Source organism: Bos grunniens, chromosome 2, assembly GCF_055505025.1.
Source record: "Bos grunniens cultivar Pamir isolate PY7600 chromosome 2, Bosgru_T2T1.0, whole genome shotgun sequence".
Classification (NCBI taxonomy): domain Eukaryota; kingdom Metazoa; phylum Chordata; class Mammalia; order Artiodactyla; family Bovidae; genus Bos; species Bos grunniens.
Genome location: NC_141166.1, coordinates 92920933 through 92934535, shown reverse-complemented (window position 1 = coordinate 92934535; position 13603 = coordinate 92920933). Strand labels below are relative to the sequence as shown.

The 13603-nt window shown below is 40.9% G+C and overlaps 1 long non-coding RNA gene across 1 annotated transcript; it reads right to left on the bottom strand.

The window, feature by feature from the left end:
- Positions 1–2807: 2807 nt before the first annotated feature.
- On the bottom strand, positions 2808–9001 carry LOC147378349 (uncharacterized). Its single transcript, XR_015149779.1, has 3 exons — positions 8698–9001; positions 5998–6148; positions 2808–4265 (listed from the first exon to the last, which is right to left on the bottom strand). It is a non-coding gene; the product is annotated as an uncharacterized LOC147378349 (long non-coding RNA).
- Between the last annotated feature and the right edge of the window lie 4602 nt (positions 9002–13603).

Here is a 13603-nt window from a genome sequence, read left to right as displayed (position 1 = left end):
AGATTCAATACACATTCAAAACTTCTAGAAACTTAACCAAAAATATCCAACTAAATAGATTTACATGATGACCTAGAGCAAGGTCGCTGGTGACTGCCACTGCCAGTTAAAAACAACCAAACACAAATGATTAATATAATTAAAACCAATTCTCCATGAAGGAAAGTTACATGGCTCAAAATAGCCTGGAGTTAAAACTCCCCTCCGGGTCCTCCCCACCATTCTATGCAAAACAAAGAACTCTCTTACCCAAAGAAAAAAATGGACATTAAGGTTGATTACGCCCAGCTCCCAGCCAGTCCAGCCTCTGGCCAATCTCCAGAATTCCTTGCCCCAGCCATTTGAGAGATAACTACTCCAAAAAACCTTGGAGAAGAACAGGCCCCCTTAAGACAATAGATTTCCACATATATGCCTATATATATGCTTACTCTTTTTTTGGGTTAGTGCAGAAGCTTACTAATCTGACTGCTGCCCCTTTTCACCTCATTAAAAGTGATCTGTTCCTGTAAAGTGCCAGTCTCCTTCTTTTTCTGAACCTCGCCTTCTCTAACTCCATACCCTACACTCCATGTTCCACATCATTCATTCATTCAATGTTTTTGAGCACCAACTATAACTAAGAACCATGGTAGGTAATGGAGATATAGGAATTAAAAAATAGACCTTCCCAGGCTAGTGAGCAAGGCAAGTGAAAAAGATACTAAGTGCTGTGATAGCAGCAAAGATAAGAGCAAATAGGAAAAGCTTCCTTACCTGGAAGCAGATGGGAATCCAGGAGAGATGTCTGAGAAGCACGGGCATCTGAGCTAAGTTTCAAAATTCCAGAAGCAATTATTTAACTAGCTACAAAGCAGCAGAATTAATTCCTAGTGGAGGAAGCTGCAAATGCAAAGGCTCAAGTGAGAGAAAAGCTCACTAGACAGCGTGGAGGCCTCTTGAGTAATTCAGTAGCTTGGAGGTTCAAGTAAAGGATAGTGAGAGAGATTAATAAGACCAGATTTAAAAGGTATATGTTCTGCAGCAGAGGCAACTTGCAGCCATTAATCAAATTTAAGCAAAAGAACCTATTTACAAGACATGGAAGCTACCCGTGTCCTTCAACAGATGAGTGGATAAAGAATATGTGGTATATATAAGTATATATACACTGGGGAATATTACTCAGTCATAAAAAGGAATCAAATATTGCCATTCGCAGCAACATGGATGGATCTGGAGATTATCATGCTAACTGAAGTAAGTCAGAAAGACAAAGACAAATATAATACTATATAGTATCATTTATTTGTGGAATCTAAAAAAGTGATAGAAATGAATTTACTTGCAAAACAGAAACAGGCTCACAGACATAGAAAACAAACATACGTAACCAAACAGGAAAGGTACGGAGGGATATATTAGGAGTTTGGGATTAACACAGACTTCAGTAGTACATGAACCGTGAACTTCCAGATGTTCAAGCTGGTTTTAGAAAAGGCAGAGGAACCAGAGATCAAATTGCCAATATCCGCTGGATCATCAAAAAAGCCAGAGAGTTCCAGAAAAACATCTATTTTTGCTTTATTGACTATGCCAAAGCCTTGGACTGTGTGGATCACAATAAAGTGTGGAAAATTCTTAGAGAGATGGGAATACCAGACCACCTGACCTGCCTCTTGAGAAACCTATATGCAGGTCAGGAAGCAACAGTTAGAACTGGACATGGAACAACAGACTGGTTCCAAACAGGGAAAGGAGTACATCAAGGCTGTATATTGTCACCCTGCTTATTTAACTTCTATGCAGTGTACATCATGAGAAATGCTGGGCTGGAAGAAGCACAAGCTGGAATCAATATTTCTGGGAGAAATATCAGTAACCTCAGATATGCAGATGACACCACCCTTATGGCAGAAAGTGAAGAGAAACTAAAAAGCCTCCTGATGAAAGTGAAAGAAGAGAGTGAAAAAGTTGGCTTAAAGCTCAACATTCAGAAAACGAAGATCATGGCATCTGGTCCCATCACTTCATGGGAAATAGATGGGGAAACAGTGGAAACAGTGTCAGACTTTATTTTTGGGGCTTCAAAATGACTGCAGATGGTGATTGCCAACATGAAATTAAAAGACACTTACTCCTTGGAAGGAAAATTATGACCAACCTAGATAGCATATTCAAAAGCAGAGACATTACTTTGCCAGCAAAGGCCCGTCTAGTCAAGGCTATGGTTTTTCCAGAAGTCATGTATGGATGTGAGAGTTGGACTATAAAGAAAGCTGAGTGCCGAAGAATTGATGGTTTTGAACTGTGGTGTTGGAGAAGACTCTTGAGAGTCCCTTGGACTGCAAGGAGATCCAACCAGTCCATTCTAAAGGAGATCAGTCCTGGGTGTTCTTTGGAAGGAATGATGCTAAAGCTGAAACTCCAGTACTTTGGCCACCTCATGCAAAGAGTTGACTCATTGGAAAAGACTGATGCTGGGAGGGATTGGGGGAAGGAGGAGAAAGGGACGACAGAGGATGAGATGGCTGGATGGCATCACCAACTCTATGGATGTGGAGTTTGAGTGAACTCCGGGAGTTGGTGATAGACAGGGAGGCCTGGCGTGCTGCGATTCATGGGGTCACAAAGAGTCGGACATGACTGAGTGACTGAACTGAACTACTATATATAAAACAGATTAAAAAATCAAGGTCCTACTGTATAGCACAGGGAACTCTACTCAATATCCTGTGATAAACCGTAATGGAAAAAAATGTGAAAAAGAATGTATATAGATGTATAACTGAATCACTTTATTGAACACCAGAAATAACACAACATTATAAATCAACTACAAAAATACATAAAAAAATAAATTTTAAGCAAAGGAAGGACATTTTAGAACATGGAATAGAAAGATCATTCTCCTGGCAGGGTGGAAGATTGGGGCAGGAAAATTAGTTAAGACACTTTCGCAGTTACTCAGTTGAGAAATGATAGAGCCTTGAACAAATGGGAATGAAGAGGAGCAAATAAATATGACAATCATATAGGAAGGAAAGTTGATTAGATTTGGTGAATGATTATAGAAGCACTAATGGAGAAAAAGTGAAAGTAAAGTGAAAGTGTTAGTTGTTCAGTCTCGTCTAACTCTTTGGGACCCCATGAACATGGAATTTTCCAGGCAAGAATACAGGAGTGTGTTGCCATTTCCTCATCCAGTGGATCTTCCTGCCTGAGGGATCATACCTGGATCTCCTGCATTATAGGTGGATTCTTTATTGATTGAGCCATCAAGGAATATTTTCTATCTACCAAAGATTTCACTGGGGTATGAAGCCGATTTGTTCCTTAGACATATCACTCTAGAACTGTGAAATTTGAGTAAAAAGTTCAGTCATGAGGTTTCTCTTTTATATGGGAGGTTCAGGGGTGAGCTTCCCTGGGTTCGGGCTTTGGGTTTGTAGTCTCCGAAGGAAGGTTTGGAGAGACTGTCTTTTAAAAAAGGTCTAAATTTGTTAAAGTTTAAGTAAAAATAAACTGCCAGTGATGTTTTAGAGCTTTCTTTGCTTTCTTTCTGTTGGATCTTTAAAATGCCTTGCAGCCAGAACTAGCCCTGAGTCTGTATCACCTGCCTTATCTGATCAGCATGAAGCAGAGTACGAAGTAGCTCAGCTATCTTTGTCACCTTCAGCAGGATGGAAAAATAAGAGTGAGCCAAGCTTTCTAACATATGTTTGATATAATTAAATCACATTTGTCCTCAAAACAGGAATATTGTTGACTTTTTTTATGGCCTGATTTTTTTTTAAACTAAAAATTCATCCAGATGTGCTCAAATTCCAAATGACAAAAGCTATTCATTTCAACCTCTTCAAGTGAAATGGAGTCCTTGTTGGAGGAAAAGATTACAGGATTATGGGTGTGAAGTCTTTTCTGCCAGGAACTGAGTGACAGTTTGGTGGTGACTGAGTGGTTCCACTGTATGGCAGGGTCATGCTGCCACCACCTCAAACTGAGGGCAAAACTGATGCAGACATGGGCCAGGAAACACAGGCGAGACAAAGGAAAAGAGCAGTCTGTCATCTTAAAGAAAGCTTTCCCAATGCCAACTTTGAGGTTTACAGAGACAACATGAGACGCACAGCTGTGGGGGAAGCTGCTCACTTCTCCTGTCATGGTTGGTAGTTGAGTCCTGCTGACTCTGCTCCTCCTTGTCTGGCTTTTCTCTGCAAACCCCAGGCAAGATGCTATGTTGCCTGACTGGAACAGTGACCTCTGTCCCAATGATGAATGGATGACTAAAATAAACACAGAAAACCAAATCATTGTCTTTGGACCAAAACATCCATTTGTTCATTTTAGGCTTCTGGCTTCCCTTTGGAACCACTCTCTTGAGATGCCCAGATGCAGCCTTCTGAGTCGCCTTGTATGAGTTTGTTTTTTAAACTGATATATGCCATATGTTTGAGAGTCTAATAACAGTGTTTGTTATTGGCTGCAGTTAGAGGATGACTAGAAGTCCAGTATAGGAAAAGAAGATAAGGAATCAACTTAGCTGCTCTCTTGAGGAACTGAAGCTGCTTTAAAATACATGCTTATAATTCCTTGCCTGATCTTAAATGTGAAAGTTTTAGTATTGTTGCCAAAATTTTTTACATGTGGAAAGGAAAAAGACTGGTTAAGTAAGTCTGGCATAAAATTTAAAAATATATTAGGACCCATAGAAATTTTTTTAAACCATCCAACTCTTCCACAGAGTTTTCACTTAAAGTCCAAAGTTTTTGTTTTTGCTTCATCCCACTATATTAGGCTAAGAATTATGGTAGTTAATCCTTCCCCAGTTGTTGGGAGAATATAAAAACTATCTAAGCTCCAGCTGTTTTAGTGAGAACACTTTTGGTTGCAAGTGACAGAAACCCATCTCAAATAGGTGTAAGCAAAAAGTAAAATTCATTGGCTCATATAGCAGATAAACTTAGAAGTTATAGCTTCAGGCATGGCTTGATCAAGATGCTTAAACAATGATGTATGGAATCTTTATCTCTCTCCAAGTCATAAATCTGTTTTTCTTTACGTTAACTTCATTTTTCAGATGTGGTGGAAAGATGACTATCGGGAGTCCAAGACTTAGCAACATCAGTAGAAAGAGATTCTATTTCTATATAATACTTTCAGCAATTTTAGGCAAGGCTGTCTATGACCTGACTTAGGTCATGTGCCCATGCTCGAACCAAGCACATTGCTCAAGTGCTTGCCTTGTGGTTAACCTCTCACTGGAGCCAAGGGTGGATCTTGTCCCATTTAAATCACAAGGATAGTTTGAGAAGGTGTATGGTATCCCCAAGGAAAATTATGTTACTAATACCAAGATGGGAATGGGTGCTGTAACAGTGTTGGCTGCCTAAACAAAATCCACTTTCCTGGTTTTCCCTGCTAACTGAGGTATTTACTTGCCTCCATGCAGATGTGGGCTCAGGAAAAGGGCAAAGGGTTGGTGTGCTGGCATATAGTGTCAGAGTCTAGGCAGAATGAGGAAGGCAACCTATTCACAGAACAACACTGACAGCCCAAACATAGTGAGGTCGGCATCCATATAAGGATGGGTGGTGATAACCTATGGGAAATTGGTTACATTCAGAGGAATTGATCAAAGGAGTAATTGGGGCCAGGTGTCTCACTGAAAAGGAGAAAAATGAGTGAACTCTATGCTGTTTTGGATTGGAATTCGAGATAATGTTGTGAATGAATGGTTTTCTATTTATATAGATATATATATATAGAAATATAGATGAAATACACATATGTGTGCATGTGTGTGTGTATGTACAGACACACACACATATATAGCCTAGCTCTGTTCATAGAGAGGCATGAGAACAGTAATACCTCATAGCAAAGAACAAACATCTAATGCTAGATTGGATAACACCTAATGTTCAGATGTTATTTTCTAAATACCATTCTCCACTAAAAGGAAGCAAGGTTCCTTATCAGTGGCTGATATCTGGACAAGGAAAGTACAAGATGAACCTGGGATATTTTGTAGTCCCAAAAGAAAAGGAAGGGCTCCAAAAAGGGATGAGCACATCTTGAAGGGACACATGGACAAACGTTGCTGCTGCTGCTGCTGCTAAGTTGCTTCAGTCGTGTCCGAAACGTTAAGAGGTTCCAAATGGCCAATCTGTGTTAATTTGAGCAACAAAATAAATAACCTTAGCAGTGAGTTATGCATGCATGCTCAGTCACTTCACTCATGTCTAACTCTGCAACCGCATGGACTGTAGCCTGCCAGGCTCCTCTGACCATGGGATTCTCCAGGCAAAAAATACTGAAGTGGGTTGGCATTCCCAACGGAGGGATCACACTGGTGTCTCTCATGTCTTCTGTATTGGCAGATGGGTTCTTTACTACTAGTGCCACCTGGGAAGCCCCAGCAATGAATTATAGCCCATTAAAAATAAGAATTCTAGTGCATACTAATACAAATAAACAAATGAGGAAGAAAGTTCTCCTGAACCACACGCAGAATTCCAACTAATAAATGTAGAAGGAGGGTGAAAATAGAAAGTCACCATTTGGCAAACGCTGCAGTAATAATTGTTTCAGGCAAGAATCATCAATGGATGATAAAAATTAGAGAACAAAACTATAATAAATCTTATGCTTACATAGTGTCAAAGTATCTTGCCATCAGTTAGTAGTTTAGTAAATAGAAATAATTTTACAGCGAAGAAACCTGAAAGACACCACCTGAATCAAATAAAGTTAAAATTATCAAGGCAGAAGATGGGAGTAGGTGAAATGGATAAAAGGAGTGAAAAGGTACAAACTTCCAGTTGGAAGTCCTGGGGATATAATGTGTAGCACAGTGACTACAGATAATAATACTGTATTGTATATTTGAAAATTGCTAAGACAGTAGATGTTAAAGTTCTCATCACAAGAAAAAAATTGTAGGGAGTTCCTTGGTGGTTTACTGGTGAGGATTCTGGGCTTTCACTGCCATGGCCCAGGTTCAGTCCCTGGGTGGGGAACTGAGATCCCACAAGCCACATGTTGAAGGAAAAAAAAAGTATAAGTATCTGTGGTGATGGATGTTGTACACCTGAAACTAATATAATGTTATGTGTCAAGCACATCTCAATTTTTAAAAAGTTAAAATCACCAGTAATGGGGCAAATCAACATCGGATGCCTCTGATAGGATACACCAAGGACACCACAGCCCTTCTGTAGCACTGGGTCCTGAATACACAGCATAGATCTAATCATGGGCAAATATCACACAAACCAAAACAAAGGGATGCTTGCAAAATAACTGGGCAGGACTCCTCAGAAATGTCAAGGTCAGGGAAGCCAAAGATTATGGAGCTATTTCAGATTAAAGGAGACTCTGGACTGAATCTTATACCAGAAAAACTTCAATAGTAAAAAAAACTAGTGAATTTGAATAAAATCTATAGAGGATCTTGGGTATGTTAAGTAAAATCTAGTATTAAAATTCATTTTACCTGTTTCTTTTTACTTTTTTAATATGATATCTAGAAAATTATAAATTATACATGAGGCTCCCATTATATTTCTGCTGACCAGCACTGATCTAGATTTTTAATGTCCTCCTGGTACTCAGGGTCACGCACTCTGAACAGCCTCCTGGTTACCCTACTGACTGCAGTGAGCAGGAATCAGCCCCCGTGAATGCACTCTGGGGGCTTGTAGTGGGCCTAATGGTTGAGTCAGGCCTCAGCAAGGCAGTGGGGTAGAATGCCTCAGCTGTGAAGAACAAGTCTTACTTAGAGGCCCTCACAGCCATCTGTCTACTTTGCTGTTATTCTTGAAGTGCTCATGTAGAGAAAGGATGAAGCATCAGTGGGACTTAACCACCGCACGACTGCAGAAAGATGGCTAGGATTCTTGCTCCTTTGTCTTCTCTGCTTGTCCCAGCCAGCAGTATCATAGTGGGCCAAGACTCCCAACTTCACTATGACTATATCAGAACCTTAGAAACATGAGTTCCAACCAAAATGATAGGAGCAAAGGTGTGGTTCAAGCTGTTTCTTTCCCCTCAAAAAGAAAGGCGCTGCTGGTATACCTCGAATAATGTACCAGCACTTGCAGGGTTAACATTCACTTCTGTGCCTTTGGTGACTACACTCTCCACTATATGTCTGAAAGCCAAATTGTTGTGAGCTTCAGGAGGAATAAAAGCTTTCTTGAGTTTATCATTTTGACAGGTGAAGCTCATCTGCTACAGTCAACAGTTCCTTAGGACGTTAGTCTCACCACACATGTGCTTTAGAAGCAAGCATGTCTCCTTTTTCATTAAATTAATTTATTAGGGTTCTAGTGTCAGTTCGGAGAAGGCAGTGGCAACCCACTCCAGTACTCTTGCCTGGAAAATCCCATGGATGGAGGAGCCTGGTAGACTGCAGTCTGTGGGGTCGCTAAGAGTTGGACATGACTGAACGACTTCACTTTCCCTTTTCACTTTCATGCATTGGAGAAGGAAATGGCAACCCACTCCAGTGTTCTTGCCTGGAGAATCCCAGGGACAGCAGTGCCTGGTGGGCTGCCGTCTATGGGGTTGCACAGAGTCGGACATAACCGAAGTGACTTAGCAGCAGTGTCAGTCTACCAAACAAAGATTCTGGCAATGTCTATGACTGGCTATGAAATTCTTACATTAAAAAAAAATAGTTTTAAAGGAATAAATACTAGTGTAACTGCTTACCTGCCAATACTTCCAGAAAATTCCTTTGTGCTGTTTTTATCCAGGAACTAAAGAGCAGCTGAAGAAGTGTATTCCTTGTAGTGTAATTATGTCACAGTTTACAGACATCAGTACAAGTCAATTAAAAGATAACCAGTGACATACAGTGATTCTATACAACATGGTACAAAAATAAAATACATTTTAGAAGAATCTGAAAGTTGTAACATTCACACAGATCTTAGTTTGCCTGAGTCTTTCTAGTTGAGCAGCAGCAGTGAGTCAACATGTCAGGGCATGAGAAGCTATATGGCACAACTCTTCCTTGAGCTTCTCCGTGATTGTAGGAATTGAGGAAATCTGTATGGGGAAGGGGCTGATAAATTTCAGCCAAGCATCAAGAAAGATGAGCCAGATCAATTACAAAGAAAAAGGAGAATCTAGACCTGGAAAATTAGAGTCTAGGTTTAGGAAAATAAAATTGGCAACTCTTTAGATATTTATATCTTTAACCCTGAAGAATTCCATTCTCATTATCAAAAAGTGGTCATGAATGTTCATTGAGTTTATGGTGCTATCCAAGTTTTCTTTGACATAACACCTAAAGGGCTTTTGAAATATTTTTGTTGCAAGTGTTTGATGAAATTGATTTAAATAACAAAGACTAAAACACTCACTAACTGGAGGGTTTTTGATCATTGACAAGAGATGAGTCTTCAAAGTGTTTACTATTGTCCTTCAACATTACAATTGAGTTGAATAACCCTGTATTCCATTTCATCATTCCATTAAGTCATTTGATGAAAAGCTTTGGACTGTATGGAAGTATTGTGCCAAGGCCTACATATTATACAGCTTGTTACCACCTAGATCTCTTCTGGGCAGAGGAAAAAACCACTTGTAATTTTCACTTGGAATTTTTCAGAAATCAGATTATCTAGATTTTGAAACTAGTGATGACCAGTTAAAGGCATTGTCTTGGAATTCATTAAGTATTTACTTTTCTACTTCTACCTAAATTCACATCATGTGTTCCTATTAGCCAAAAATCTGAGCAGAAATCCCCAGAGAAATTTCTGCCATCTCTGTACTTTAATAAAAACCTATTCATCATAGTTCACTGCTACAGTGAAAGGAAAGTTGTGTATGTTTTCCCCATAGAAGCTGCCGAGAGTCTCTCCTCTGTTTAATTGAATCTGGAGAGTCCTCCTGCTCCTGCCCTTCCTGTCCTTTGGCACCATGGGTACAGAACGCCATAGAACCATGACCGCCAGACCTACCCAGGATCCTGGAGTGAGTCACTGACTGAGTTCAACAATAGTGGAAGCTGCAAGCAGAGCAAAGGGTTCAGAACCCAGAGCAAAGGACCCAGGGCTCCACAGGCGACGTTCATAGCACATTAAGTCATTGTCTTAACGTAATTTTGTTTGGGCCCAGAGGTATAGAACAGATTAGTTTCTTTTTTGTGTGTTTCTCTATAACTAGGATCTATATGATCTGATAAAATCCAAAGAGACATTTCTGCCTTGGCAGATTTCTTTTAAATTGGGGTTGCTGGGAGGTATGCCAGATGAAATCCTTTCTTCCACAGTGGATTCAGGGCAGGCAGCGGGCAGGCTGACCTTTCCCACCCTTTTCGTTCACACAGTTCTAAGGAGAGAACCTACTTTTGTTCCTGGTGCTCATTCAGCCCTCAGCCTCTCTGCTGAGCCTACCAATTAGTGTTAATAACTGTGGCTAGACTTTAAGGTCTGGACACAGGAAACAACTGAGTAGATGGATTCATTTCAGGAGCTAGACTAAGAAGAAGGCATCCGATAGAACATGGAGGAAGCAATTCACAAAGCTAAATAATAGCCTGAGGGACTTAGAGCTTCAAGTTTGGAAACTTATTCTATCAAAGCCTTTTCATGTTGCATTGATCAACTCATTCTGTTTGCCTAAAATATTATTTGCTACAATTAGAATAGCATAAAAAGACAATTTTTCTACAATTGTTACGTTTATCTTAAAATACTCTAAAAGACTCACAGATATTTTAAGTTCTATACTAAATCAGGATAAAAACTTTGAAAAGCTCATAAGTCACTTGTTCTCACTCTACCACTGTGTGTTCATTTGCTCACCAACTCTTTTCAACCCCATGGACTGTAGCCTGACAGGCTCCTCCATCCACAGGATTTTCCAGGCAAGAATACTGGAGTGGGCTGCCATTTCCTCCTCCAGGGAATCTTCCCGATGTGGGGATGGACCCCAGTCTTCTGTGTCTCCTGCATTGCAGGCAGATTCTTTATAGCTGAGCCACTGGGGAAACCCAACAAACGAGAATGTCTAACAGTATCAGACTTTATTTTTCTGGGCTCCAAAATCACTACAGATGGTGACTGCAGCCATGAAATTAAAAGACGCTTACTCCTTGGAAGGAAAGTTATCACCAACCTCGATAGCATATTCAAAAGCAGAGACATTACTTTGCCAACAAAAGTTCGTCTAGTCAAGGCTATGGTTTTTCCTGTGGTCATGTATGGATGTGAGAGTTGGACTATGAAAAAGGCTGAGTGCTGAAGAATTGATGCTTTTGAACTGTGGTGCTGGAGAAGACTCTTGAGAGTCCCTTGGACTGCAAGGAGATCCAACCAGTCCATTCTGAAGGACATCAGCCCTGGGATTTCTTTGGAAGGAATGATGCTAAAGCTGAAACTCCAGTACTTTGGCCACCTCATGGGAAGAGCTGACTCACTGGAAAAGACTCTGATGCTGGGAGGGATTGGGGGCAGGAGGAGAAGGGGATGACAGAGGATGAGATGGCTGGATGGCATCACTGACTCGATGGACGTGAGTCTCAGTGAACTCCGGGGGTTGGTGATAGACAGGGAGGCCTGGCGTGCTGCGATTCATGGGGTCGCAAAGAGTCGGACACAACTGAGCGACTGATCTGATCTGATCTGATAAATCAATCATCTATTCAGCATGAATCATCTATTTAGCATGGTGGCTTTAATGTCTGGCAAGATGAAGTAATTTGCTTTAGTTAGGTGAATAGCATGATGACTAGGACCAGAACACTATCAGGTTCCATGTGCTCAGGCCAGAGGGAGCAAAGTGGAGTGACTGAGTGCATGGGCTTTCACACCATTGTTGACTGGGTTCAAGTTTATCTGGTTGACCTTAGACCTTCTCTCTGCCTCAATTTCCCCTCTCTAAACAGGGCTAATAGGAGTTTCTCACTTACAAGTTTGCAAGGATGACTGGATGAGCTAATGTGTATCAAGTGCCTAGAAAAATACTCAATATGTATTAGTATTTATTCAGCATAAAATACAATGGGATGTTAAAGACTTGTTTTGCTCCTTATATGATCTTTTAAAAAATGTTTCTTAGAAATTAATGCACACAACATTCCTAGAGTGTTGAGTATCTACTGGAGACCCAGAATAGGGTATGGCTGCTTGTCAGGCAGCACTGTGGTTGGTAGAGCTGTGACTTGTAAAGTCCATCGCGTGGTTTCCTGTGCCCACCACCAGAACCCCCTGCTCACCTTAATTACAACAGGCTTTCCTGGCCTGGTATTGATGAGTATCATTGCATCCTTTTATCAGAATTCTTGCCTCCAAAGATGGATTTGTAGTTTTGAATTTTAATTTAAAAGGAAAATAAGCTCTTTGTCTATTGAGCATATATATTATGTAAATGTGACAATTATACAGCTATAAAGAAGCACATATACAGGTTTAATGTGCAAATTAGGTGTGAGTGGGAGTTCAGTGGCAACGCACAAGGGTCCAGATCTCCCATTTCAAAACCTCTAACAGAAACCAATGAAATATTTATGTTAGGGAGGCTTCAGTTCAGTTCAGCTCAGTCGCTCAGTCGTGTCTGACTCTTCTCGACCCCATGAATCGCAGCACGCCAGGCCTCCCTGTCCATCACCAGCTCCCGGAGTTCCCTCAGACTCACGTCCATCGAGTCAGTGATGCCATCCAGCCATCTCATCCTCTGTCGTCCCCTTCTCCTCCTGCCCCCAATCCCTCCCAGCATCACAGTCTTTTCCAATGAGTCAACTCTTCCCATGACGTGGCCAAAGTACTGGAGTTTCAGCTTTAGCATCATTCCTTCCAAAGAAATCCCAGGGCTGATGTCCTTCAGAATGGACTGGTTGGATCTCCTTGCAGTCCAAGGGACTCTCAAGAGTCTTCTCCAGCACCACAGTTCAAAAGCATCAATTCTTCAGCGCTCAGCCTTCTTCATAGTCCAACTCTCACATCCATACATGACCACAGGAAAAACCATAGCCTTGACTAGATGGACCTTTGTTGGCAAAGTAACGTCTCTGCTTTTGAATATGCTATCGAGGTTGGTGATAACTTTCCTTCCAAGGAGTAAGCGTCTTTTAATTTCATGGCTGCAGTCACCATCTGCAGTGCTTTTGGAGCCCCCCAAAATAGTGACACTGTTTCCACTGCTTCCCCATCTATTTCCCATGAAATGATGGGACCAGATGCCATGATCTTCATTTTCTGAATGTTGAGCTTTAAGCCAACTTTTTCACTCTCTTCTTTCACTTTCATCAAGAGGCTTTTTAGTTTCTCTTCACTTTCTGCCATAAGGGTTGTGTCATCTGCATATCTGAGGTTATTGATATTTCTCCCGGCAATCTTGATTTCAGCTTGTGTTTCTTCCAGTCCAGCGTTTCTCATGATGTACTCTGCATATAAGTTAAATAAGCAAGGTGACAATATACAGCCTTGATGTATTCCTTTTCCTATTTGGAACCAGTCTGTTGTTCCATGTCCAGTTCTAATGCTTCCTGACCTGCATACAGATTTCTCAAGAGTCAGGTCAGGTGGTCTGGTATTCCCATCTCTTTCAGAATTTCCCACAGTTTATTGTGATCCACAAAGTCAAAGGCTTTGGCATAGTCAATAAA